Source organism: Filicampus tigris, chromosome 17 (genome assembly GCF_054856515.1).
Source record: "Filicampus tigris isolate MCC_2025a chromosome 17, RoL_Ftig_1.0, whole genome shotgun sequence".
Lineage (NCBI taxonomy): Eukaryota > Metazoa > Chordata > Actinopteri > Syngnathiformes > Syngnathidae > Filicampus > Filicampus tigris.
In genome coordinates this window covers 2,812,512-2,837,822 of record NC_141233.1, presented here as the reverse complement: position 1 = coordinate 2,837,822, position 25,311 = coordinate 2,812,512, and the positions used below count along the sequence as shown (strand labels likewise).

General features: G+C 38.7%; 1 protein-coding gene across 3 annotated transcripts in view; it reads right to left on the bottom strand.

The window, feature by feature from the left end:
• The window catches only part of arhgap32b (Rho GTPase activating protein 32b), a 98,629-nt gene extending 73,519 nt beyond the window's left edge, over positions 1-25,110 (bottom strand). For all 3 annotated transcript variants that reach the window (XM_086012840.1, XM_086012841.1, XM_086012842.1), the window contains exons 1-2: positions 24,917-25,110; positions 24,692-24,807 (exon numbers count right to left, since the gene is read on the bottom strand). The gene's annotated coding sequence lies outside the window, so the exon portion shown is untranslated. The remainder of the gene's footprint in view (positions 1-24,691; positions 24,808-24,916) is intronic.
• Positions 25,111-25,311: the final 201 nt, after the last annotated feature.

The window sequence follows — 25,311 nt, the reverse complement described above, 5'->3', positions numbered from 1 at the left end:
TTACCTATTGAATGATCTCGAAACCCATAAAAACAATAATTCATTGCTTTGCAAGTATAAATGTGAAACAGAGAAAAGTCGATAGCCATCACTGACGATGCATTGCACACACAGGAGAGTGACGGCAAGGAGGGGAGGGGGCAAGGAGCAAGAAGCGTAGGTGGAGAGGATACACACAGAACGCAGTTAAGCAGCCGGTTTTCTATCTATTACTGTGCCATTGTCTAAGCCAGTCTGCTAGACCGCAAAAGAATCATGTTTTATTAACTATATATGCTGTACATATACACACATAATATGTATAATTACCAGGTATGGGCAAGTTATCGGCCCGATAATGGCCGTATTGCAACGTATCAGGATGCCGATAACAGCCATCGATACCTAAGGCAAATAATTTTAAAAAAAATCTGACATCGAATAAGTTTTCCTTCCCAGTAATTGGTGCTACACTGCTGCCGTTTAACACATTGGTGAAACATCATGTGCGCCGGAAAGACAGAAAGGTCTTTGTTAAAAATTATCTGTCATTGTGGCAAGTGAAATGTTATGTAAATTGTACAAGTAAACTAGTGATATCGGTACTTGGTATCGGTGAGTACTCAAGAGTGAATACTCATACCGGTATGGGTCTTAAAAAAAGTGTTATTGAACATAATATTAATAAAATAATATTTACATATATCCAAAACATATTCAGCTAAGGCTAAACCGATTACACCGGATATTAATCAAGGAGAGATAGTGCATTGATCGTGGAGTTGTAGAGCGGCTATCGCAAGGCTATGAATTGGTTGCGTGGGGCTTTACAGTATTCATTGTTTCTGAGAGCGCTCACGCTGTGCTCCGTATGGAAGGTCATGCTTAAAGCAAAAACAGCAGTGTCCAGCAGTAGAGACACTAATTGCAAAAACAAATAGATTTTCAGTAGGCAAGCTATTTTTGCGTTGAAATGGCAATAACAAAGAAGCGTTCACAGACTCTTCATCTCCCCTGGATGGTGTAAACATTAAATGCAATGTAACATTACGTATCTCCCGTATTCATTCTTTTCAAACAGTTTAATTATGTTATGTTATTATGTTTGATTATTTTATAGTGTGTTATTATATTTAATTATTCCACACTGATCATCAATGTGACGGCAAGAAAAAACAAAAAATATTTAATATAAATTCAAGTTTATTCCTTTTTTTTTTTTTTTTTTTTGCTGAGCTCTCTTTTTTCAAATTAAAAAGCGTTTGGTCTTAAGATTCTATTTATATAATTATAAAATTGTCCATTGTCTGGTATCATAACTGCATGTCTGATGTTTATATATTAGACATAGGGTACGTGTGTGATAAAACACATACTGTATATTTGTGGAATAAAGACAAGAAATGTCTCATGTGCGGGCTCCCACCAACTGCCTGCAATTAAGCAATTATCAATTATGCAATTATCAGCAATTAATGTAAGCGTAGTCGCTGAAGGCACAGACATTTTTTATTCATTCATTCATTCATTCATTCGCTATTTTATTCATTTTAATGATGATATTGGATTGAAAATGAAAATAAGACCAGGTAACTAAAATAGAAAATATTTTATTCTAATCATTTCATGATTAGTTTTTGTTGTTGTTTTTTAAAGGGGAAGTCAACCCAAAAATGTTATCCATTCATCTTCTATACCACTTATTTTTACTAGGAACGCGGTTGTACTGGATCCTATCCCGGCTGACATCAAGCGAGATGCGGGGTACACTCTGGACTGGCCGCTAGCCAATTGTAGATGTCGACATTAATAAATGTAAATGTGTCAGCAAGGGATTCCAAACTAAATGATTGTGGGGGTGCAGTGCAGGCCAATTTATGGTTATTTCTCTACTTGAACAACAAATTTGTTCACGGATTATGAAATGAAAAAAAGTCTATTTTATCAACAGCTTCTCCTAAGGCTCAAGTACATACAATCTTTGTGAAATGGGAATTTGGTTGAGAAGAAACACAAAGGAAGAAATGACAGAATTGGGATGTGCAAAGAATTTGGTGTAAAGAAAAATTAATAATGACAAAATACTTATTTGTATTCTTTGAAACAAATTTTTACTATACATGGTAGTAATTTGATGAAAAGAACACTTTGAACCACAGGTGTCAAATTCATTGGAGTTTTGGGGCAACATACAGACTAATTTGAAGTCATGTGGCCCAGACCAGTAAAATCCTAGCACAATTAACATAAATAAGTTTGTGTTTTTCCTTTGTTAGAAAAAATAAAAAAACAAAAGAAATATGCAGTATAAAGTACATTAGGAAAATCAACACCGTTTTACAAAACAATTAGAACAACCTCAGGTTTCTTAAGAAAAATGGGAAAATTCCTTTAGTTTATTATATAGGTGTGCATTATACCTCATCAGCTATAAGATCAGGTCATTTTCAACCAGTACATGTACATAGGGGTGGGCGATATGGGCAAAAAAAAAAAAACCTTGATAATGATAATTTGACGATATTCTACAAAAAATATTTTAAAGCTGCACTTGCTTCACAGACCAATTGTGGATAAACAGCGTTTGTGAACAACATCTCTTTTAAATTGCTAAATACCGCTTCTGCAAAACATAATAATATTCTATGACAATATTTAGCGATAAAAAACAAAAATTATGTATAGACTTGCATTGCTTTTTGGGAATATTTCTGTCATTTAAATGCTGTCTCTGCTGTTATTCCATAATGATGTGACATTTTGAGCTGCAGTAAGTACTGGTCTACCACTGCCAACTACTAGAGGAATCATAATGAGAAAAAGGAATTAACTACAGCAAAAAGAATGAGAAAAATTTATTTGATATGTGACGTGTGACTAAGTGTCACCCAATGAGAGAAAAAAAGACATCGTCATGACAACACCCATTCTCATACATTGGCCACTGTATTCAGAATAAAGTTGAATAACAAAACTGCACTTCACCGAAAAGTGCATTTTCCCAGTCCTTCATCGCTGTGATATGTAGACTTGTGACTTGTGACTTTATTCATGTTTGGGTGTATCCTGGCGTCACACTAATAAACCGTCGTAGTTTGTGCAGCATTCCTCGTGAATACAGGCTAGTTAGGAATGATGCGGACTCAAAGAATGTAAACTGGATATTATCCGATGATCCAGGATGTCACGTTTGCCTTGCTCGCTAAAGTACTGAGTGTGCGTGTGCATGATTGCGTGCGTGCATTTATATTAGTTGGTTCAACTCTGCGACTGTTTTCTGGATGTGTGTGTTTAAGGTTTTTGTTTAGCGCGCTTGCGCTGTCGCCAAGTTTTCCTCGTAATCCATATGGCTTGGGGTGCAACAGAATTGCTCTTCGCGGTGACCGTTTTGGCACATCTAACAATGTTATTCCCGCCGACGTCAGTCTTGTCAATGTCAAACCATTTACAGACGACGGACGACGTGGACTAGCGCCTCGCTATGAATCCCCGTTCGACACTCCTACATATTTGAAACAGCTCGGCTGCAGTGCGGACAGAATCACGTGACCGGGTCCTGCCCGCTGATTCGGCGAATGATTATCACTTCCTCCTCCTCTGCCGTCAATGCACACTGATTTTTCAGCATTTCGTCATACTTTGCGGCCGTCGACTGACTCGAGACGTTATGCTTTTAGAGGCAGTACTAATACTCGATAATGTAAAATTACATATCGTGAAAGCAAGATTGACAAAGATATCGATAACAATACATATCGCCCACCTCTACATGTAAATAATTTGATAGTTGTCTAAATCTGATTTCTTAATCATATAAACTAAAGCAATAACCTGTTTAAAAAGGAAAAAACCCATATCCCACTGAGGTCGAATGTTTGTGTGAGTGTTTGTGAAGGTAGCATATGTTGCGTTCTCGGGGGTGTTTGTTCAAGGTCCCAAATGTTCGCCAAATGTTCTTCAGACGTTGGCCTGTGCCTTTCTTGTCACAAGGGAATTTTGAACAAACACTAAAACTGTTGACGAACATTTGTGATCTTGAACGAACCCCAAAGCACTGACGTGAACGCACATTTGCTACCTTCACCAACACTCACAAATGTTCGCCCCTCAGTGGGATATGAGTTCAAAGAAGGAAATCAACCCCCAAACTTTTTTTTTTTTCCAAGAATATGTTCCCGGCAGGCCCACTAGCTGAAACACGGCATTCTGATAAATATTGCTTTTGTGGAATATAAGTTATAAGCACCAAAATCAACCCCTTTTTTAGCCATCTCACAGCTCAGCTTCAGAAAACAGGTCAGTCAGGATTGGTTGTTACCCAAGCCCTGAGCAGTTGTGATGTCATTTTCAGTCAACAGAAGTGACAAAATGGCTAACTAAATAAGTAATGCCTTATTCAGATTGCATGTTTCAACATCCTTCAAAGATCTCCAATAATATTTACTGTACATCAGGCTTCTTCAGAATAATCCAACGTTTTATCAGAGCTGGGCATTTTACAAAAGATTTGCGGTCCGTTTATTGCCTTTTGCCTACAACCGAGTTACCCTTCCGCCGTCCGTTTATCCGCCATTTTGTCCGGCCGGACCAAATAGTAATCGTCTATAGACCGGTCCGACTATCATTTTAAACAGGCCTCCGTTAGCGTTTCCGACCACCAACTTCAATGGAAAAAAAAAATAATGGTATCTCCATCTCTTTGGGCTACGGTAAGGTCACAATAATTACTATATCGACTCATCGTTCTATAAATACAAAGGACGATAGTTTTTTCCAGACTTGATTAATTGTCATTAACATGCATGTTTGTTTACACAGGTCATCAACATTCAGTTGCACTGCTTCATTTCCTCTCCTGTCACTCAACTTGCTTGCCGCTGTGGGAAGCGGGACTCACACACACACACACACGCACACACACACACACACACACACGCCCTAAAACACAGACGGCGCAAACAGCATTGCGTCATAGAGAAAGAAAGAATTAGCGTGCTCGAAGCTATGTTTTCCTTCGGCTGTTGTTATACAATTACAGGAATTTGAGTGGCATAAATGGAACTTGTTCATGAGTCTAATATCACAATGGAAACATTTTGGATTCAAGCCAGATGAACTAACATCAACGAGCTGGTATGTCACATTTGTATGAAGAAAGTCCCACTACAACAAACCTCAAAGTCCATTTAAAACCCAATTTCTTCAGCTGGGAACAGAAAACAACACGGGACATGGAGGGCCGTCCATTTGCTGATAGCTTGCAATCACAATGGCTCGCAGATAACGTTACCGGCTACGTAGTGAAAGATATGTACCCATTCAACAGTGTTGAAGAACCAGCATTTAAAGAAATGGTAGGCAGTATGAATTGCCCAAAAAAAATTATTTCCTTAACAGCCATTCCAGCCTTATACAAGCAGGTGAAAGAGATAAAAGAGATTTCATTTTCCTCTGTCACTGCAGATATGTGGTTGGATGTGTTATGTTTTACAGTTTAAATGTAATTTTGTGAACATAGCCTGAGTATGTTGCATTCATATTTTTTAAATTCTCGAAGAGTTTTGATTTATTTTTCCATAGTTCAATGCCGATGTCCAATGGAATCTGGCCCGGTCGTCTGTCAAGTAGGTGGTGGCCCGACAAAGTGCAATACTGGCCCAGAGCCATCGCGCTACCGTTAATGTCAGGCCTGGCTGAATGTGCCTTTGTGAACTAGCTCCACTCTTTTTTAGCAGCCATGAAGTCAAGGGAAACAGTGCAAGTCAGCAGGGACGGACGGGCCTTTCAACTCCGGAAGTCGCTTAAAATAATGATAATAACTAAAAAAATATATACTAACGAGGTCAATCAATACATTTTGGTGCTCAACCTTACCTAACAATCATATTGAGTATGGTGAACTGCAAGATGAGCTGAAGCAGTTGTCGCTGATTACACCAAGAGCTGACTCAAAAATGTGTGGATGACATCACTAGCGAATTTGCATATGAATGTATTAGAACAGTCTGTTTTCAAATGAGGCAGAGGGATTGGACAAGATAGACTGAGGAGGACTCTCTTTCTTTGCTTGTTAGAGGTGGAGAGGAGCCAGTTGTGGAACAAAAGGGGACAGATTAAGAGAATTAACACATTGTGGAACTGCATCCGCTGCAGAACACAATATTTTATAGCTGAATGTCTTTTACAACCTGTTCCTTTAAGCCCCTATCCCAATGAAGAGCGAATATTTCCTACTGGTGACGAAGGTAAAAAAAAGAAAAAAATGTGTTCACGTCAGGGTTAAGGTCGTAAAGGTTTGCCAAAGGGTCGTCAGACGTTCATCGGATGTTCGCCTGTACTTTTCTTTGTTGCAAGGGAATTTTGAACATGTTCCTTATCCCTCGTATTGTGTTGGGGTCAAAAACGTCCAATTTTTCAAGTCAATTCTGGGGTCAGTCTGAACTCAACACAAGACAAGTGCACCCACTCTGTTTTAAAAAAAATAATGAAAAAAAACATATAATAAGCCGCACATATATAGGCCGCACCTATCCATGTTGAAAAATTAGATATTTACTGCATTTACAGAACGATTTTGAACTGTAAATGTACATGTATTTACTTGAACAGATTCTTTCCTTTTAACACGGCAGCAACTTTGCTGATTAAAACAGAACAGAACCAAGAGAAAATTAAGTACTTGTCTTCATTTCACTGCCCGCTGCCACTCGAGTTTGTCAGTTTACGCCAACCTGAAAAGCTCTACTTCCGCATACCACGTAATTTATAACCTAGTGCATAGCGCCCTCGCCTGTTGAACTCCTCCACCTGGAGTCACATCTTGTTAATGGCAATTGTATTGTATTGTATTATAATTCCGGTTAGACCGCCCCTAGTGGTGGAAGAAAAATCCACAGAATAGCGGGGCTTTTAAACAGATTTGCCGCTATTAATATCGTGGCATGACGACGACGATATCATGGCCATTTTAATATTATGATATCACGATATTGCCGATATTGTGACATCCCTAGCAGGAACACATCTACATCGCTTGCCTAGATCCTATCACAAATTCATAAAGCGACAGGTTAACAAGTGACACATTTTAAAGACTTCAATTAAAAGTCAAATGAGTTTGAATTATTTTGTGATGAACAATCTTGTGGTTACATTTGACGCTGCAATTAATTTTGCCATGCTATCCTTTCAGCTCCTGTATCGAAATACTTTATGAATGTATTTGTATTGTGTCAAAGTCAGAATTTTAGTGTCGTGACAACACGTATTCTAATTCATAACACAAATCCACATCACCGATGATGAGTTGAAACAGGGAGGGGCGACGTAAATATTTCCCATATTCGCCACACCAACAAAGTACCAATTTGCTTGTCAAAATTGTCCCGGTCCCCTGGCTACGAAGCACAAATGTCCAATCTAGGGTTTAGTTCCACTAAAGTGAAATTGAGGGTTGTGATGCAACACTGATATTGTGCCAAATCAACACTGTTATGATCATTTTGATATGCCCACATGGTAAGTGAAAGCTGTTGAAACAGACCGACTGCGCATCACTAAACCTATGAGGATTTTCTTTTGGTGCTCCACTTTTGGCCTAATCCGCTTCTCATTTAAACTGTACTTCAGTTCACACATCATATTAAGAACCCTAGATCCAAGCTATTTTTTGTTCCATTGTGATGATACAAACGAACTTTTGGGGAAATGAAACTAGAACGTGATGAAATGTGGCTGCTAGTGGTCTATAAAAGCGCAGGTATACGACAACAAAATATGACTCAGTTATGAGAACTGTAAAAAACCAAGAGAGATTCCATGATTGACCCATTCCAAACCACCAAAAAGAAAATAAACAGAAATAGGAACCAGACAATCCGGGTATGCAAAAAACATCACTGACGTCAGGCCAAAACCTCCTATGTCACAATTTGCTAAATATATTTTGTACTTTTTTTTTTTTTTGCAGACCTTTACTCTTGGTCAATCCATATGTGCATTTATGTGTTAATTTTGCAAATGATACACCAAGCCAAAGTATAAAGAATGGCTTGCTTTCTTTGACGATGCAATGTTAATGGTTGAACAAACGTGCCATTTTTGGGATGTCCTGAAAAGTGATGAAAGTAAATTCTCCATATTACCACAAGATTGTAAGTTCATTCAAGTGTATCAGAGAGATGTTTAATTCAAGTGTGACAGAAAGACAGGCTGGCACAAATTCACGGTTCAGCGATTGGGTCCTTCCATGCTTGTCATGTCTACATTACCTTGCCTCCCCTTCCTCTGATTAATGAGCCCAGAATAATGTCTTGTCAGAGCTGCTCTCTGTCCACTTAAGTGCATTGACCAGAACTACACTCCACAAACGGTGGCATAAATCCTGTCTTTTGGGCCTATTCATCCAAAATGTACAATATATAAACATTTTATGAAGCACTTTCCTGAGCAACCATCTGCCATACGCCACAGTCGTCACATGGATATCAACTGTCACATCACTCACACCAACTAGCAGCAATGTCGGACATGTTGACTAAGTCAGTGCGATATGACTGCCACTTCATCAAGTATTGTACGACTATCTTTTCAGGTTAGAGTGTAACCATTTCTTTGTCCAAAATAGTCGATGCAAATGAAATATGTTTATAAATCCAGCATGATATTTTTAACTCCAGCTGTACATCCTGATTTGAACTTTTTGAACATGTTTCCAATGGCACAATGCATCAAAATAAAACATGAAGCTGTAATACCTATTTGCAGTTTTTGCATTGCCAAGAAGTTGTGAACTGTAGGGCTGAAGTGTAAGCTTCACACCGTAGCACCGATTTCACGAAGAATGAACCGCGGCTGCCGATAGTACCTTCAATTGCACTTTATTTGCACCGACAGTTTGCTCCGTCTTAACATCCGATTCGCAAAGTATATCACGCTAATGACATACCAGCATAAACAAACAATTTTTTTCAAATGTTAGGGTAAAAGAGGGTCTGAAAATGTCTGGCAATGAATGAGTTAAGGGTCGCAACAACCAGTGTCTTTACAGTAGTAGCAGAGACGTCAAAATATATCGATTAATCGACAATTAATCGATTATCAAATTAATCAACAACTATTATAATAATAATAATAAAGTAAACATTTAGAGCCGTTATAGAGGTTAAAATTGCCCAAATCCTCTGATTTCAGCCTCTCAACTGTAATTATTCGTTGATTAATATAGTTCTTCATGAAAGCAGACTTACCATCGTTTGTGTTTACTCAAAATAAGCATTTACAAACATCTGCTTTTACTTTGGAAAACTGTAACTAAACCAATAACTGAATCAGTTTCAAAAAGGTGACTGAGTACAACACTAATTACTAAACAATACAAACTAAAAAACAGTATTGAGGGAAAATGTTTTTTTATACACTGTCACTGCAAAATATTTTTTTTTCCAAGTATTTAATTAATCGATGGAAAAATGTAGAGATTAATCGGCTCTAAAAATGCCATAATTATTAGAGTACCAGTAATAGCTTTGAATGTTTTGATGGTATGTTGTCATTTTCTTTTAGGTTTGTAAATGTTACTGTAGTGAATATTGTACTGAAGCTTGATTTGAAGAAAATCGGAACTCGAATCAAAATCACAACATCTGCCAGAAAAAAAAAAAAAATCACAATTACATCTTTTCCTAAAATCGCTCAGCACGAGTAGGCATGTTCAAAATTATTCTCAATAAAGTAGTTCAAGATTATGTTAAAATGACTACTACTGTGTGTCCTGTTATATCAGGAGACAAAAACAGGAAAAGCTTGGTCAAATTGCTTGCATTTCTTGAAAAGTACGGGATATGTTTCAAGAAACGCTTGCTTGTTGATAGTAAAATGTCAACAGTTTTCACTCACTTGATGAAGGATGTCTTCAACGGCAAAACCAAAATTGCGCGGTTGTCACATTTAGAGACAGTTGCATATATTTTTATTTGTTTAACAAAGTAAATGTACACAACTTAAAAAAAGTAAGCGCGGACAATTGAGTAAATACAGTGACCCTCTCTGAATCATGTGGTGTGTGGTGGGAGCAGGGTGGTGGGGGGTTGAAAATCAATCATCATGCTTGTGGTCAATTCACTTCCTGTAATAGACTTTTCGCAGCATAATACTTAACTCAGAGGATCCTGATGACTGCACTCAGATTTTGCCCAAGGAGTTGTGTTTCCAAGATAAAATATACACAAATCCAACAAAAAAAGAGCACTGAGTGTGCTGTGACAAGATGGACAGTACGCCTACTGCAGTGGCACTTGGATCAATACTGTTTGAGTTGAGTCCTCTGATACCACTAGGATTAATTCTCAGATTTGTATTTTGGGTAGTTCAGTCAATTGAGGTACTGTATTTGCAGTATGATCCGAGAAAGCAAAACAGTGGTATCGATTGGCAGACGTAAAAAGGAGCAGAGTGGCTTCTCACAGCAGCGAGAGAAACTTAATACTGTACAAATGTTACATAGTGACAGGCCGCGCCAAAATCTATAAATGGTGGCCAAAATTCATTTGTGGCAGCCCGCCACAGGTAATGTATATGGGTGGTGGTCAGAAAGTATAATCCAGGAGTGTGAAATGAGAGCCCACAAGTAAACATGTTCAAAACCAGGTAAAAATGATATATACTTCAAATCAAACCTTCCTGCAGTGTGCTACGAATAGATAAAGGTAGTTCACTCTGCTCTTTGTTCACAAGAGATTGTTCAATGTCGTGGTCTACTCCATTGTATAATAGGTCCTTGGGCACCGAGCACTGAGCACTCAAGTATTAAAAAAAAAAACATTTAAAAAATTTTGAGCAGCAATTATTTATTTTTACACTTGAACACCTTCATACAAAGATATTCAGTTGAAAAACCGGAACAAATGACCAATTGTACATACAAAAATTAACACTGAATGGTGAACAATGGCCGTCATGTTACACCGTTACTTTGGAGGCACGGTAGACACCAACAAATGAGCAGCTGGACTGTGCACTTTTCAAATCCTGCTGACTCGCGTATCAGAATGCACTGAAGAAATAGTGCGTGCAACTGGCGTGAAATAATGTATCTATCTATTTCATTGAACGTGCGTTATCAATGAAACTGGACTCACAATTGGCACGTAGCTCACTTGGTCATCATAGAATTTAAAAAGAAATTTAAAAATTACGTTTTTAATAAATGTTAACATTGTCTTGCACAGGGAACCCATTGAACTTCCGGTTCAACTTATTTAAAGTCGTTCTGGTGAAACTACACAGTACACCTGTAGTAGATCGTCGGGGGCACCTTGTGGACACAGAAGGGAAACGCACCTAATGTAATTCTCTCTGGTGACGTATTACCAGGGGTGCACATAATTTTTTCCATGGGGTACTCACATGAGTTCCAGGAGATTGTCTTTGGTACGCACTAGTGGTCCAACGGATCACATAAGTCACGGTTCGGATCAGTCAGGGATTTTGAGTCACGTATCGGATCGTTTTTTTGGATCAGAAAAAAAAGAAAAGATAAATAGAACTTTGTCTTTATTTATTTTATAAAACGCTTTTGCCCATAAAAAAAAAAAAAAAAAAAAATCAACTCCTGATGTCTAAAATGGCCATTTAGGATATAAGAACACAACTTAACGCAATATAATGCAGGATATATTCTTACTTTGTAAGTGATACAGTGTATAAATTCCAAGGTATCCTGCCAGACATTTTGAGCTGAATGTTTTCTTAGAATTATTTATAGAGCAAAAGTGTTTTTATAAAATAAATGAAGACACAGTTTGATTTTAATTTTATTTTATTTTTTCATAATGAAAAAGACCTTAAAGTACAATTTAAGGCACCTTCCTTTCAACATAGGCAGCACATCACTAAGTAATCTTGGTCAACAATATTGAAAACATTTTTTTTTAAAAAGGGGCGGCACGGTGGTCGACTGGTTAGCACGTCCGCCTCACAGTTCAGAGGTTGTGGGTTCGATCCCGGCTCCGGCCTCCCTGTGTGGAGTTTGCATGTTCTCCCCGTGCCTGCGTGGGTTTTCTCCGGGTACTCCGGTTTCCTCCCACATTTCCAAAAACATGCATGGTAAGTTGATTGGACTGTCTAAATTGCCCCTAGGTGTGATTGTGAGTGCGGATGTTTGTCTCTGTGTGCCCTACGATTGGCTGGCAACCAATTCAGGGTGTCCCCCGCCTACTGCCCAAAGACAGCTGGGATAGGCTCCAGCACGCCCGCGACCCTTGTGAGGATAAGCGGTACGGATAATGAATGAATGAAAAAAAAAAAAGGGTACTGTAACCCAAGGAACAGCTGTTGAACTACCAGCTAATGATAACAGCTGCTAGCCACTAACGCCAGAGACTTGTACCATATCATACAGACAGCGTAATTAACCAGCGGTTTGTTCACATCCTAAATTAGAGACTAAATATGATTTCGGGATGACATTGCGTTAGTGTTGGTGGAAAGCGTTAAAACTGCCTTAATGTCTAAAACGGAAGTCATGTTAGCCGTTACGCCACCACACGGGCCAACTTCAAAGTAAAAGTCCACTAAGGCATTGGCATCAATGACTCATTGTACCATTTGGTAAGCTTTATTTTGAAGTTGGCCTTTGCGGAGGCAGTGTGTTCATTGAGTATGTTTGCAAAAGGCTCTTGTACATGCGACTTACGTCTTGAGGTTTTTCAACTTCCTTTGCTGTCTCCTTAATGTGAACGCGCACAGTTTTTTTCACCAACCATTCTGCGGATTGTGCCCGTCCCGAACCGTGATGATTTTTTATGCTTTGATGACCGATCACGGGTCAAAGAGGATTCGTTGCAGTGCACCACTTGTGTGTACAGGTACGCAAATGCGCGTGGTGACGCAAATGACGGTATGCGTCAGTGATTTCTCTTGCGCATGCGTATCTGCGTATCAGTTATGTGCACCCATGGGTATTACCACATTATGGACCATGTGGGACTCAATTAAACGGGATTTTGTTGAATTGACATCCAGCCAGTTTATTCGTAACAAGTTTTTTTTTTTTAATTAATCTTACTGGTGAGGACCATCAACATGGGAAACATTGGAACTCTAATGTCTTAATTCGCGGATCCGATCGGCAAATTAAGAAGACATAACAGCCGAAATGCAAAATAACGACGATCCAATAAAGCCTATCAGAGCGCCACCAGCACAGGTCGCCCTCCTTCATGATCATTGGCATCCTCGATGTAATGCTACGTTCGCCTCATGTTTTACGCAGCGATTCAATCCCATGATACAACAAACATAGCTCCTTTATTCGCACCCAACCACAATGGAGAAGAGGAGGGGCCTCTCCTTTACGTCTGACAAAAGTAAAAAAAAAACAAAAAACATGAACATCGCTCGTCCATTAGATAGCAGGTGGTTATGTTACAATGCTAGCTAAATAGGCATTCACCCTATTGGCTATTGTTTGTTTTGAAGAGCTATGCAGGGTCCGATATTTAAGCCTTTTTAGGTGGTGGCCCTGTCCGGAACGTTACCGGACCCATATATATTTATGATATAATATTTTAAGATTTAGTGATTGTTTCATATTCAGCATCTTTGCACAATTGAATTCATGGCTATACCTGTGTACTAACCTAAATTCAAGGGAAAGCAATTCCGACTTGCACAAGCACAACGTATTTTTATTTTTTATAATTAAAGAAAAAGTCAACAAAAAAATTTTCTTTACAAGATTATGTTCTATGTGGTCTACGTAGTCTAAAAATTTGGTTCTTTGTGGTCTACGTAGTCTAAAAATAGCTTTCTGATTAATACTGTGGTTGTGGAATATGAATTAAGCAGCAAAATCCCCCTGTTATGAATTTGGGCGATTCCAGATCAGATTCCGGTTCTTCGATTCGATTCCGGTTCCAGTTGGTTGTGGAAATGTGTTTTTTGGTCTTTTTGAAAAAAAATATTATATATTTATTCGAAAACCTGATAGAATTTTCAGTAGAATATCCAAATACCAAAATATATGATAGCTGCAGGCTGCCCCAGCTCAACTTCGCAGTAAGGACCTAAAACTTTAATTTGGTCAATTTTAAGGGAAAGAAAATCAACCCCAAACCCTGGGCATAATTCATATTTGTTGACAGAAGAGTGGGACGTGCGTCTGGCCATCCGCAGCAACAAATGTCCGTTCAGAAACATGAAACATTGATTCTGATTGCAAATATGGTTTTAAAATGAATAATTAATGGTTTCACGGCATACATTTTGGTGTCGAGCAATTTTTGGGGTTAGCACAACCAAGTTGGTCAACTTTTTTCCCCAAGCCCTACTTCTTTTAAACCTGTATAAACTTTAAGAATGTTTTGAAAAAAAATTTACACAGGTTTTATAATGGCACCAGTTCGACTGGATTCTACATATATGTTTTGGGGCAATTTGTTTTGAAATATGAACAAATTGGAGATCACAGACGGATTTTGTTCAACCACAGAGCTTCCACTCTTCTATAATCTCCAAAGCCCTTTGATTTTCCATACTGACAGGCACTGAACTTAATTCTGTCCATCGTGCATCTCCATCTTGCGTTGTCGTGAAGTCAACATCCCCCTTCTAAAATTAACTACAGTTAAACAAGCTAGGTTAGGCTAGCTAAGTTTTTATCTCCTCATTTGTGTCATCTGTGGTTCTCTCTCCCGCATGAAATATTCGGCCTCTTGAGACTGGATGTCAGAAAAGTCACCCCGTTAATTCAATTCACCTTCATTACATGAATACAAAGGAGGGTGGTGTGAGCCATCAGAGCGAGATAAAAACACTGGCGAGAATTGAATAGTGCAGCACTGCAGAGTTGAATGTAACTGATGTTTCTGCATGTCATCACGTTTTACTAAAGTTCCCTATAACGTATGTTATCCAAATTGAATTGTTCATATGAAGGCATGATATGAACAATGTGTTTTTTGAAGTCCGTACCCATGAGAAATAACTTTAATTTGACTTGGATTAGGCTATATGTTCTACTCTAAAGAGCTATAACAGAATCACCTAATGTAATTCACATTGGTAAACTTCAAAGAACTGTTATCAATCAAATTAAAGGACTCAATATTTTACATCTGGCCCACATACGTTCTCCGACTGCCCAACGGCCATATATGCGAAGCTACTACATTACAACGATGGCCGAACAACGACATTATATCATCTTATTTGGTGGGAAAAAATGGTTATGCAATGCATCAGAAGCTGTCAGGGATGAAAGCCGAGGACAGATTGGCATGTCGTACGGTGTTTTTATACCATAAAATCTTGACCTCACGCAGACCTTTCTCTAAACTACAGCCCACAGTATGTAGCAGACATGGCTTTTATGCAAGACAAGCATCTAATACAAATGTTTACTTACCTTTACCAAGAACTAATGCACGTAAAAATACTTTCCTATATCGAGCCATCATATGTGCAAACTAAAAATAAGGATTATCAAGAAATTAAGCATTAATTAAACTTTGCATCTTGTACCAATATTCCTGACATGTTTATAAACAATGGTACAAATTAAATTGAAGGCCATACTGTGACCTTCAAATATTTAGCTGTAAATGTTTAGTACATTTTAAAATGGAACCAGAAACTACGCACCATGAAAAGTTTCAGCAAGAATACCATGTAATTACAAAAAGAAATACTCGTTAACATATTTCTACTCTTCAGCCCGACCGCGAACAGTAAAAATCCGAGAATAATTGACGCTTGTTATAATTGCCGGCATAAAAAAAGTTTTTTTCCAGAAAAAAAAAGGGTTACAGCACTCTTTCTGTGGCACTGTCACTTAAGTCTCTCCTTGCATGCCTGCATGTGTGTAACCTCATTCTGTGTGGTGTGAATCAAGTCAAGTCCAATTTATTTATATAGCCCTTAATCACAAGAAAGTCTCAAAGGGCTTCACATATGCACCAGATCATATACACGACATTCCCTGATCTTAACCCCGAGGAGGGCAAGGAAAAACTAAAAAAAACAAACATTTGGGGGAAAAGTGAGAAACCTTGAGAAGGGACCGCAGTTGGAGGATCCCCCTTCCAGGATGATCAGGTGCAAGAAGATGACACAAAGAATCACAAAGTATACATCTGAATAAGAGTTGAATTTCCCCTTGAGGGACCTTCTTTAAAGGTGAGGTTTATACTAGGGATGTGCGCGACTAGTCGTTTAACCGTCTACGATTTATTAAACGTTTAGTATTTTACTAGTCGATTAAACGCTGCATTATCACGCATCTTGTTCCTCACACCTCTCTCTTCCTCTGTAAACAAGCTAGGCACCAAGCGAGAGAATTGCTCCCCCGCCCACATAGTAGGGGGCGGGGGATACTAAGGCTAGGTTCACACCGCAGGTCTTAATGCTCAATTTTTTGTGTAAGCGTTCATATTACATTATAAATGCGACCTCGGTCTTTGCTGTATGAACACATGCGTCACGAAAGTGGCCCGCACGCGCAGAAGAAGAGACGGTCGACGTCACTCGATCCCGTCGTTGTGTTTGCGGAAGTAAATGTGGTCCAGCGCGTCGGGGCATTTATACAGTCAAGCGATTAGGTAGCAGGTAGAAATAAATACAGTATTTGGGGGGAATTATGAGGCGGGGCTTTAATATCTAATTTCATGGAGACATCACTAACGATTACTTCACGTCTTAACCGTGCATAAAAAATCTGTCTGAGCCGTGGCTGAATTAGCATGATCGGCATATTTCAGTTACTTGACCTTTTGACAAATAATTTAACCTTGAAATTGAGTATAGTCTCTCACATGTTCTCTAAAAAATAAAATTTTCAGAGATGTATTTTTTTTGTTCAGCAGCAATAAGGAGTCAAAGTATCCATACCCTCAGATTTGCAATGACTATTCAATACTCAATGAATATTCAACTTGAATGAATATTCAATGATGGTATATGTGTATACTGTAACTCCTTATTCCGGCTCAATGCAAAGAACTTTGCTTTGCGCTTTGTATTTTACAATATTCATTTATTGTTTGTATTATTTATACTTTATTAATTGTAAAATGTTGTTAACCCTATTTTTATTCCATCCTCTCGCTGATTTGTTTTAAATTAAAATGTTGTTTTGTTATTAGTCAAATTTTATATTTTTATATTTTATATTTTTGAAAAACAATTAAAAAAAAAAATTTAATTGTGAAATAAATTGACATTTATTACCACAAACAACAGAACAAAAGTACGAGTATTAATTCCCAGGTACCGAGAATCTGAACTGAACGGGTTCAAAATGTGAAACGTACTCAATGACCATCCTTAGTAATTATGTAATTAATGAGTATTTTTTCCAAAATAAATGAATTTGATGACGGATCAGTTCATGCGGAATAGCAATATGACAATGTTTGGAAAAAAACGGTAATTCTTGAAGATTAGAAAGGGAATGCTCCTGGATTTTACACACGACTTTTACTGATTTTATCTTGCTATATTTCCAGCTACATGGCTTCCTAAAAAGTGTTCCCCTATAACACAAGTCATTGCCAGAAAAAGTCATGAATGAAAACCATTTTGTTGAATCCTGATCTCATTATTCACCACTGTGCCTTTGTGGAAATAGCTCTGCAATTTCCTAATCAGCGCCTGTGTCAATGCCAGGATTGTTTACGGGAGACTGGCAACTCTTTGGGAATGTCACGGCACCCTCGGAGGCTACTAGGCAGACAGGGGGCCAGGAGGGAAATGCTTTTTCACACTAGGCTTGGAAAGGCTGCAGCTCTTTGCATGTATAGGAGAATTTCTGAGGGCGGCCCGGTTAGCACTACGCATAATTAAAGAGCATTGGCAAAGGAACGCATGCCGAGCCCCCTCACAATGCACCAGTATCTAAAGCTTGGGGTCAAAGGTCAAGGCCGGATTTGTGCATGGCCTCCCAGAAAGAGTCAAACCAGGAAATCTTTGAGAGGTTGGGCTGTTTCGTGCATGAAAGATTATTTTGATGCACAATCAAGGAATGCTCATACATTTTAAAGACCAATGTCTCTTGAACCTACCATTGATCGATCCTGCGCCCAAAATAGACTAACTTACTTCTAACCTGAGTTACATCAAACCCGCTCACATGGCGTTACATGTTTATAAAGGTAAATGTAAAAATATGCAAACGGCAGTTTCACTGCAAACTGTGCGTAAACGCTTCATTTGAAATTGGTGGAATGTATCGTCTGTGTCAGCCAATCAGCATCTGAGCAGGGTTGTAAACAATCATGGCGGCATCATACACACATATTTGGATGCACGCATACATACGGCAGCATAATTTTAACATAATAGTAAAGAGTGAGCAAAGTAGAGAGCTGATGCGAGTGGATTCATACCTCCAGCTCAAAGTGACACAGGTGTCCAAAGCTCCAAATTAGTTGTTTCACATCAAAATTTATACTTTGCGCTTCATTAATACATTCTGATTAGCAAAACTGGTACTCAAACTCCAAGATATGAGTCAAAAGAAAGCATTAGAAGAAAAAGAACCACAGAGAGCTGGGCTCAAGTCACCTACGCAGGTAGTCAGGAGGTGAAGGGAAGCTCTGTGATATTTGCGCAGAAGCAGTTAGCTAGAAAAAGCTTCGGCTGGTTACTAGTGCGCTTAAACACGTTGCAGAGTCGCTCCTAAGTTAGTAATTGTCTCCTTTGTAGCGACAAAGAAGCTACATTTCCGACAAGTATCAGTCACACTCACGAAGGGATGATGTCAGAGGACAGAGAGTCATGCTAAATGCTAAGCTAACCGATGAGTGACACGGCTAGTGCGTTTAACACTGATACTAAGTGCTTGTGTGATCAATTAAACTTTTCACAGATGTCTAGCTGCAACCACGTTAAAGTGGACAACATCCAACTTTGAACAGAAAAATAACAGGACAATTAATAAATTGTCTTTTGGTGAGAACAGCCATAAATTGAACCGGAATCGGAAATGAATTAACCTCCGTCGCGGTTAGCGACCTCAGGCACGGGCGAATGGATTATCAACAAGCCCCTTGCTGCTGAAGCCAGAGGCCACTGATTCGGAAAACTGCTCCACAACGAAAAAAAAAAATTCTATTTCGAGCCTTGGATCTCAAACTTTGGTCCTCGAGGGCCCCTATCCAGCATGTTTTAGATGTCTGCCTCCTCCAACGCACCTGATGATCAGGATTGTTATCGGGCTTCCCAGAGCTTGCTGATGAGGTGATCATTTGAATCGGGTGCATTGGAGGAGGGAGACATCTAAAACATGCTGGATAGGGGCCCACGTGGACCGAGGTTGGACACCCCAGGTTTAGACGTTTCTTCCTCCAACACACCAGATTCACATGATCGGAATCATTAACAGGCTCCTGCAGAGCTCGCTGATGAGATGATCATTTGAATCGAGTGTGTTGGAGGAGGGAGAAATCTAAAACAAGCAGGAGCGTGGCCCCGGAGGACCGGAGTTTGACGCCTGTGCATTACACTAAACGGCTGAATTGAATCAAGTTTCAACATGCTTGGAATGCTAACATGGCTCTCAGTGCACATATTTATTTACATTCATAAAACCCAAACACTGCCTGTTGCACCGAGTATGTGCTGAACCGTGACCTTGACAACAACAACAAAAATAATGTAGTGTGGCTCGTCAACTATTGCTGTAATCATGGCAGAAGTAGCTTTGCAATGTTTTGGGTGCAAAGTAGGGCTGCCACAAACGATTATTTTGCTAGTCAACTAATCACCAACAGTAGTCACGATTAGTCGACTAATCGGATAATATATAAATCGCGGCAAATCGCTGCTCTTATAATAAGCATCATTCGCTTACATCTTCCTTTATGTACAAACTAATCATGAAGACAAGATGATAGTACATTCAACTTGTATTAAACTTTGCAACTCAAGCCATCATTCCTGACATGTTTATAGAGGAGCAACTTAAATTGATGGCGATACTCTGGCCTTAAAATTTTTTAGCTGTAATTATTTAGTGCGTTTTAAAATTGAACCAAAACTATACACTATGCAGAGTTGCACTAATCCAGTGAAATTATCTATGAATACAAAAAGAAGTACTTGTATACATATTTCACTCTTCTTGGGCACCAATCTTCTTGGGATTTTTTTTTTTTAACGGAAGGTAGTGAAATCAGAGGAGTAAATCGGGCAAATGCTCTGTGCTAAAGAAAACTGAAATAAACACTTGTATTGGTTTTTAATTTTGTGTTAATTTAAACTTTATCAAAAAGGTTTTGTTATTCTTTTGACTGGTATGCATAATTTAAAAGTAGTAAATTGATCTACACAATCAAAATGTGGTATGCACCTGTAACAAAAAAAGGAAGACCTTTTTTTTGGCACTATTACATAGTACATTACAACAAACTTAATTATAGATTTTATTGTTATGTGATGCACATATGTCGTTTTTGTGTTGAGTGCTGATATTTCCCAGTTCATGAACGCATCACTCCATTCGCTAGTAAGAGAGAGAGACGGAGCAAGCATGCGCTTCCTGCTTTGATGTCCACCACGGGCATAAACATACAGAGTGTTGGTTGTTAATCAACACGAGTTTACTGAATAATGGCTGCTTAATCCATAGAAGATGCTACGACGTGTTAGCGTACCAAATAGGAGCGTTACATCAAACATACCGTAACGTGTGTATGCTAACTGCAGCTAGGTTCTAGACACAACTGTGCCTGTGTCAGATATGAAATCAGGCATAAGCCATAACTGGCTTCCTTTTTTTAAATGATTGGGCATCCCATCGTGTTGCCATGAAAGGCAGGTTTGCATTGTATTGAGTATATCTGGTGAAATGCGCCGTAACTTTCGGACTCTGTTGCCAACACGAATTAGCCCTTGCAGTGTAAACCAGGCTTACAGCTTTACACTACTTTACCCTCAATGCTTCTGTTTACATCACTCGGATTACCACCACTGCGCATGTGCGTTGCAGATAGGAAAACAGCCAGCGGGAGAAGCGGCAATCTCGAAAGAAAAATAATGTGCCAAGTAAATAAATATATAAATAAATGACGCGTCGATGATTAAAATTAATTATCGCCGATTTTGATCGTCGACGTCGTCGTGATTAGTCGACTAATCATGGCAGCCCTAGTGCAAAGTAGTAATTCATTAGTCTTGCTGGTTGTGAGAACTTGCAAAAGGGAAATCATTGGCAAACACTTTGTCTTCCTGAGAATACTTTGCTCACAATGCCTTTAAGCAAGGCAATTCCTAACTAAATTATCATATGATGCCCACCATTGCTGTATCCACAGAGAAAGTTTTGTGTGGTCATGTTCCCCAAAACAGTTCTGATTAGTCTGACTAGTTAAACAGGAATTAAGGGCCTCCGTGTATATCTGATTAAGCCTTAATCTAATATGTGGTATGAAGCATCAGAAGCCTGAAGAACTTTGGATCAAATGACGTGCGGGGAAAGAGGAGCTTTCCCACAGTCGCGTAGGGATCCAAGGCCTTATTTAAAAGTCTGATTATTTTAAAAGAGACTTACAAACAGAAAGCCCTCACCTCATAAATAATACACAGTAGGTTTTTCCGATCTTAACAAAAAATATGTTAGGGGTAGGCGATATGGGCAAAAAACAAAAATATAAAAATCTATATTTTTTCTAAAAACTCGATAACGATAATTTGACGATATTCTACAAAAAATATTTTAAATCTGCACTTGCTTCACAGACCAATTGTGGATAGACAGCGTTTGTGAACAATATCTCTTTTAAATTGCTAAATACAGCTTCTGCAAAACATAATGATATTCTATGGCAATATTCAACAATGAAGAACAAAAAATTATGTGTAGACTTACATTGATTTTGGGGAATATTTATGTCATTTAAATGTCTCTGCTGTTATTCCATAATGATGTGACATTTTGAGTAAGTACTGGTGTACCACTGCCAACTAGAATGGGAAAAAAATTATTTGATATGTGACGGAAGTGTCACCCAGCGAGGGAAAAAAAAGACGTCATGACAACACCCATTATTCTCATACATTAGCCACCATATTCAGAATAAAGTTGAATAACAAAACTGCAATTTATCAAAAAGTACATTTTCCCACTCATTCATCACTGTGATATGTAGACTAGGGGTGGGCGATATGGGCAAAAAAAAAAAAAAAATCTCGATATTAAAAAAAAAATAAAAAATCTAACAATATGATTCCCACCGACGTCAGTCTTGTCAACCCGAAACCATTTATAGACTATGGACGACGTGGACTCGCGTCTCACTATGAATCCTCGCTCGACACTCCTCCATATCTGAAACAGCTCGGCTGCAGTGCAGACAGAGTCACATGACCGGGTCCTGTCCGCTGATTCCGCAAATTATCACTTCCTCCTCCTCTGCCGTCAATGCACACTGATTTTCAGCATTTCCTTGTACTTTGCGGCCGTCAGCTGACTCGCTTTTCGAGGCAGTATTACTACTCGATAATGTAAAATTACACATCGTGAAAGCAAGATTGATGATGATATCGATAACGATATATATCGCGCACCGATAGAGGTCAGTTTTTGTTTTTATTTTTTGGGGAATTGCTAACTGTTCGAGGACTAGGATATTTTCTTGATGAAGAACATTTCTTGACAAACTGCTTTTTATTCATTTTTATTGGAATTCATGTCTTCTATGTCATCTACCATTACTTTATCAACCGAATACGGCAGTCTGAGAATGCTAATTTAGCAGACGGATGGCTTGCAGATAGTCATGGTGCATTTCATCTACTATGCAACTCCAATGTGAGAACACCGCAAACACATTCCATTGTCAACAAGGGCTGAACAATTATTCAAATTCAAAATCAACATTCAGTGTAGTAAAATGTCATTTGCATATTGTCTTTATTGTATATACCAGAATACAGTATATATGCAGTAAGCATATTTTATTTATTTATGTATCTATATACTGTCTATAGTCTAGGTTCTTAAATGCAGTCCACATGTTTACATATCATTGTTTCATGAAACATTACAAGTAGAAGTGATAAAGTCACAAATTTGTTTGCATAATTGTTGTAATCTGACTTCTGACTTACTAATTATGTCTATTTGTTATGTTACACCATACTTGTTAGGTAGAATTTTGTTTTCTCTCTTTAAATGTCTCTCTTTGGAATGACCTCTCGCTAAACATTAGGCAAGCCCCCTCTGCCCATTTTTAAAACACAACTTAAAACACATTTTTTATTTATGGCTTTTACTGTATTTGGTATTCTTTTAATGTTTTGTGGTGTTTTCTGTTTTTCATGCCTTCGTTATTGTATGACCGATTTTTACACCAAGTACTGCACTTCGTATGCGGCAATGGTGGTTTTAAAGTACTTTATAAATAAAGTTGAGTTGTTGTAGTGAACGCTTAAAAGACTCCAAATCAATGGGTTTAGTAAGTTGATAACTCTATTTGAACTACATAAATAACTGTCTCATTAATTCACAGTTCATTTGTCTTTATTTTAAGAATACGCCTAACCTATAAGACCAAAACATAAATGTATGATAAATCTAATGTTTTATTGTAATACAGATGAATGTATTGCTTGCGTTTGTTAAAAAGAATACATGGGAAAAGGACCTTGAAAAAAAAATAAAAATCACATTAACTCACTCAATGCCATTGACAAATGTATTTGTCTTTTCACAGTCCAGCCATTCAATCTTAGGAACTTATTTATATTTTTTTTCAAATTTTTACCAAGGTTAGAGTAAAAGACCGTCTGAAAATGTCTGGCAGTGAATGAGATAAAAGTGAAGTCAACCCCAAATGTTTCTTGCCAAGAATATGTTCGATGCAGGCCTACAAGTTGAAACACGGGATTCTATTAGAATTGCGTTCATGGAATATGAGTTAAGCAATAAAATCCACCCGTTTTTAGCCATCTCAGGGGGCGACCATTTTGCCACTTGCTGTTGACTGAAAATCATCACAGTTGCTCAGGGCTCAGGTTTCTCAGGGCTCAGGTAATGACCAATCATGGCTCAGCTTCAGAAAACAAGTGAGACGTGATTGATCGTTACCTGAGCCCTGAGCAACTGATGTAATTTTCAGTCGACAGACATTGGCAAAACGGTGGCCTCCTGAAATGTCTAAAAACAGGTGGATTTTACTGCTTAGATCATATTCCACAAATGCAACATTAATCGGAATGCCGTTTTTAGACAAGTGGAGGCGCACAGAACATATTATTGTAAAGAACATTTTGGGGTTGACTTCCTGTTTGAATCACAATCGGAGAAAAAAAAAATCGCAGTTACAGTAGAACAAAATAGTTCAGCCTTACTGTCAATCTAAAATAATAATTGCATAGCACTCCGCAGTCCGCATACTGTCCTGGCCCAGCAGACCGGACAACATGTTAGACAGCATTCATGACAGAAAACAAAACGTACTCGGAACAAAAATGAACATTGAAGCAGAACAGAAGCTAAAATAAAGGGATCGTGAATTAGCCAAATCAATGCACACCACGAGTGGGGCGAGAGGCTCTTTCACACATGCACGCCATTTCACACGAGCAGACTAGACTCCGTGTCTGGTCTCAAAACACTGACCGAAACTAATATGGAGCAATATAATAGGTAGGGGACAGACAGAGGCCACATGACAAGAGGGTAGGTAACATGAGTGTGCACAACCACAAGTACCTCCGTTCGGTCGATCCTGTGGCGTTTGACGACCACCCGTCGGATGGCGAGACGAGTTTAGCTTTCGCTGTCTGCGTCTGGTCGTTCCCTTAGCACCGATTCTGTCCACATTCCATCTTTAGTCCGAAAAGACATGATAGAACGTCTTTTGAGGTCATTTTAATGTGTCCTACCTATTTGAACGAAACGGCGCCAACATAACAAAAAGACTCCCCCGAGACTCACCAGCAGTTTCCAGTCAAATTTCCGTGTGTGGAGGATTATAATTTCCTTCAAATCACATATCTCGTCGTATAGCATTGGGTTTTGATTCACAGCTGACTGTTTTCAGGTTTGAAATAAAAAGTGTCCGGTTTCTCCCTCCATGTGCAACGGGAGCACAAGTAGGAAAGTGATCACATTTACGAGCTGGAGCAGAGCAGGAGCGCTCAGGCAGTGTTGCATTCGCGGGAGTTGGAAATATTGGTTTCAACATAATCACTACAAAGAAAGGGACACATTGCAATCTAATGTGTAGTGGACAACAAACCAATCCTGCATTCTTTCTCTTTTTTTCGTACTTTCTTTCACACTAGTGAGACAAGACGTCGATAATTCTATTGAAATCATTTGTTTGTTTA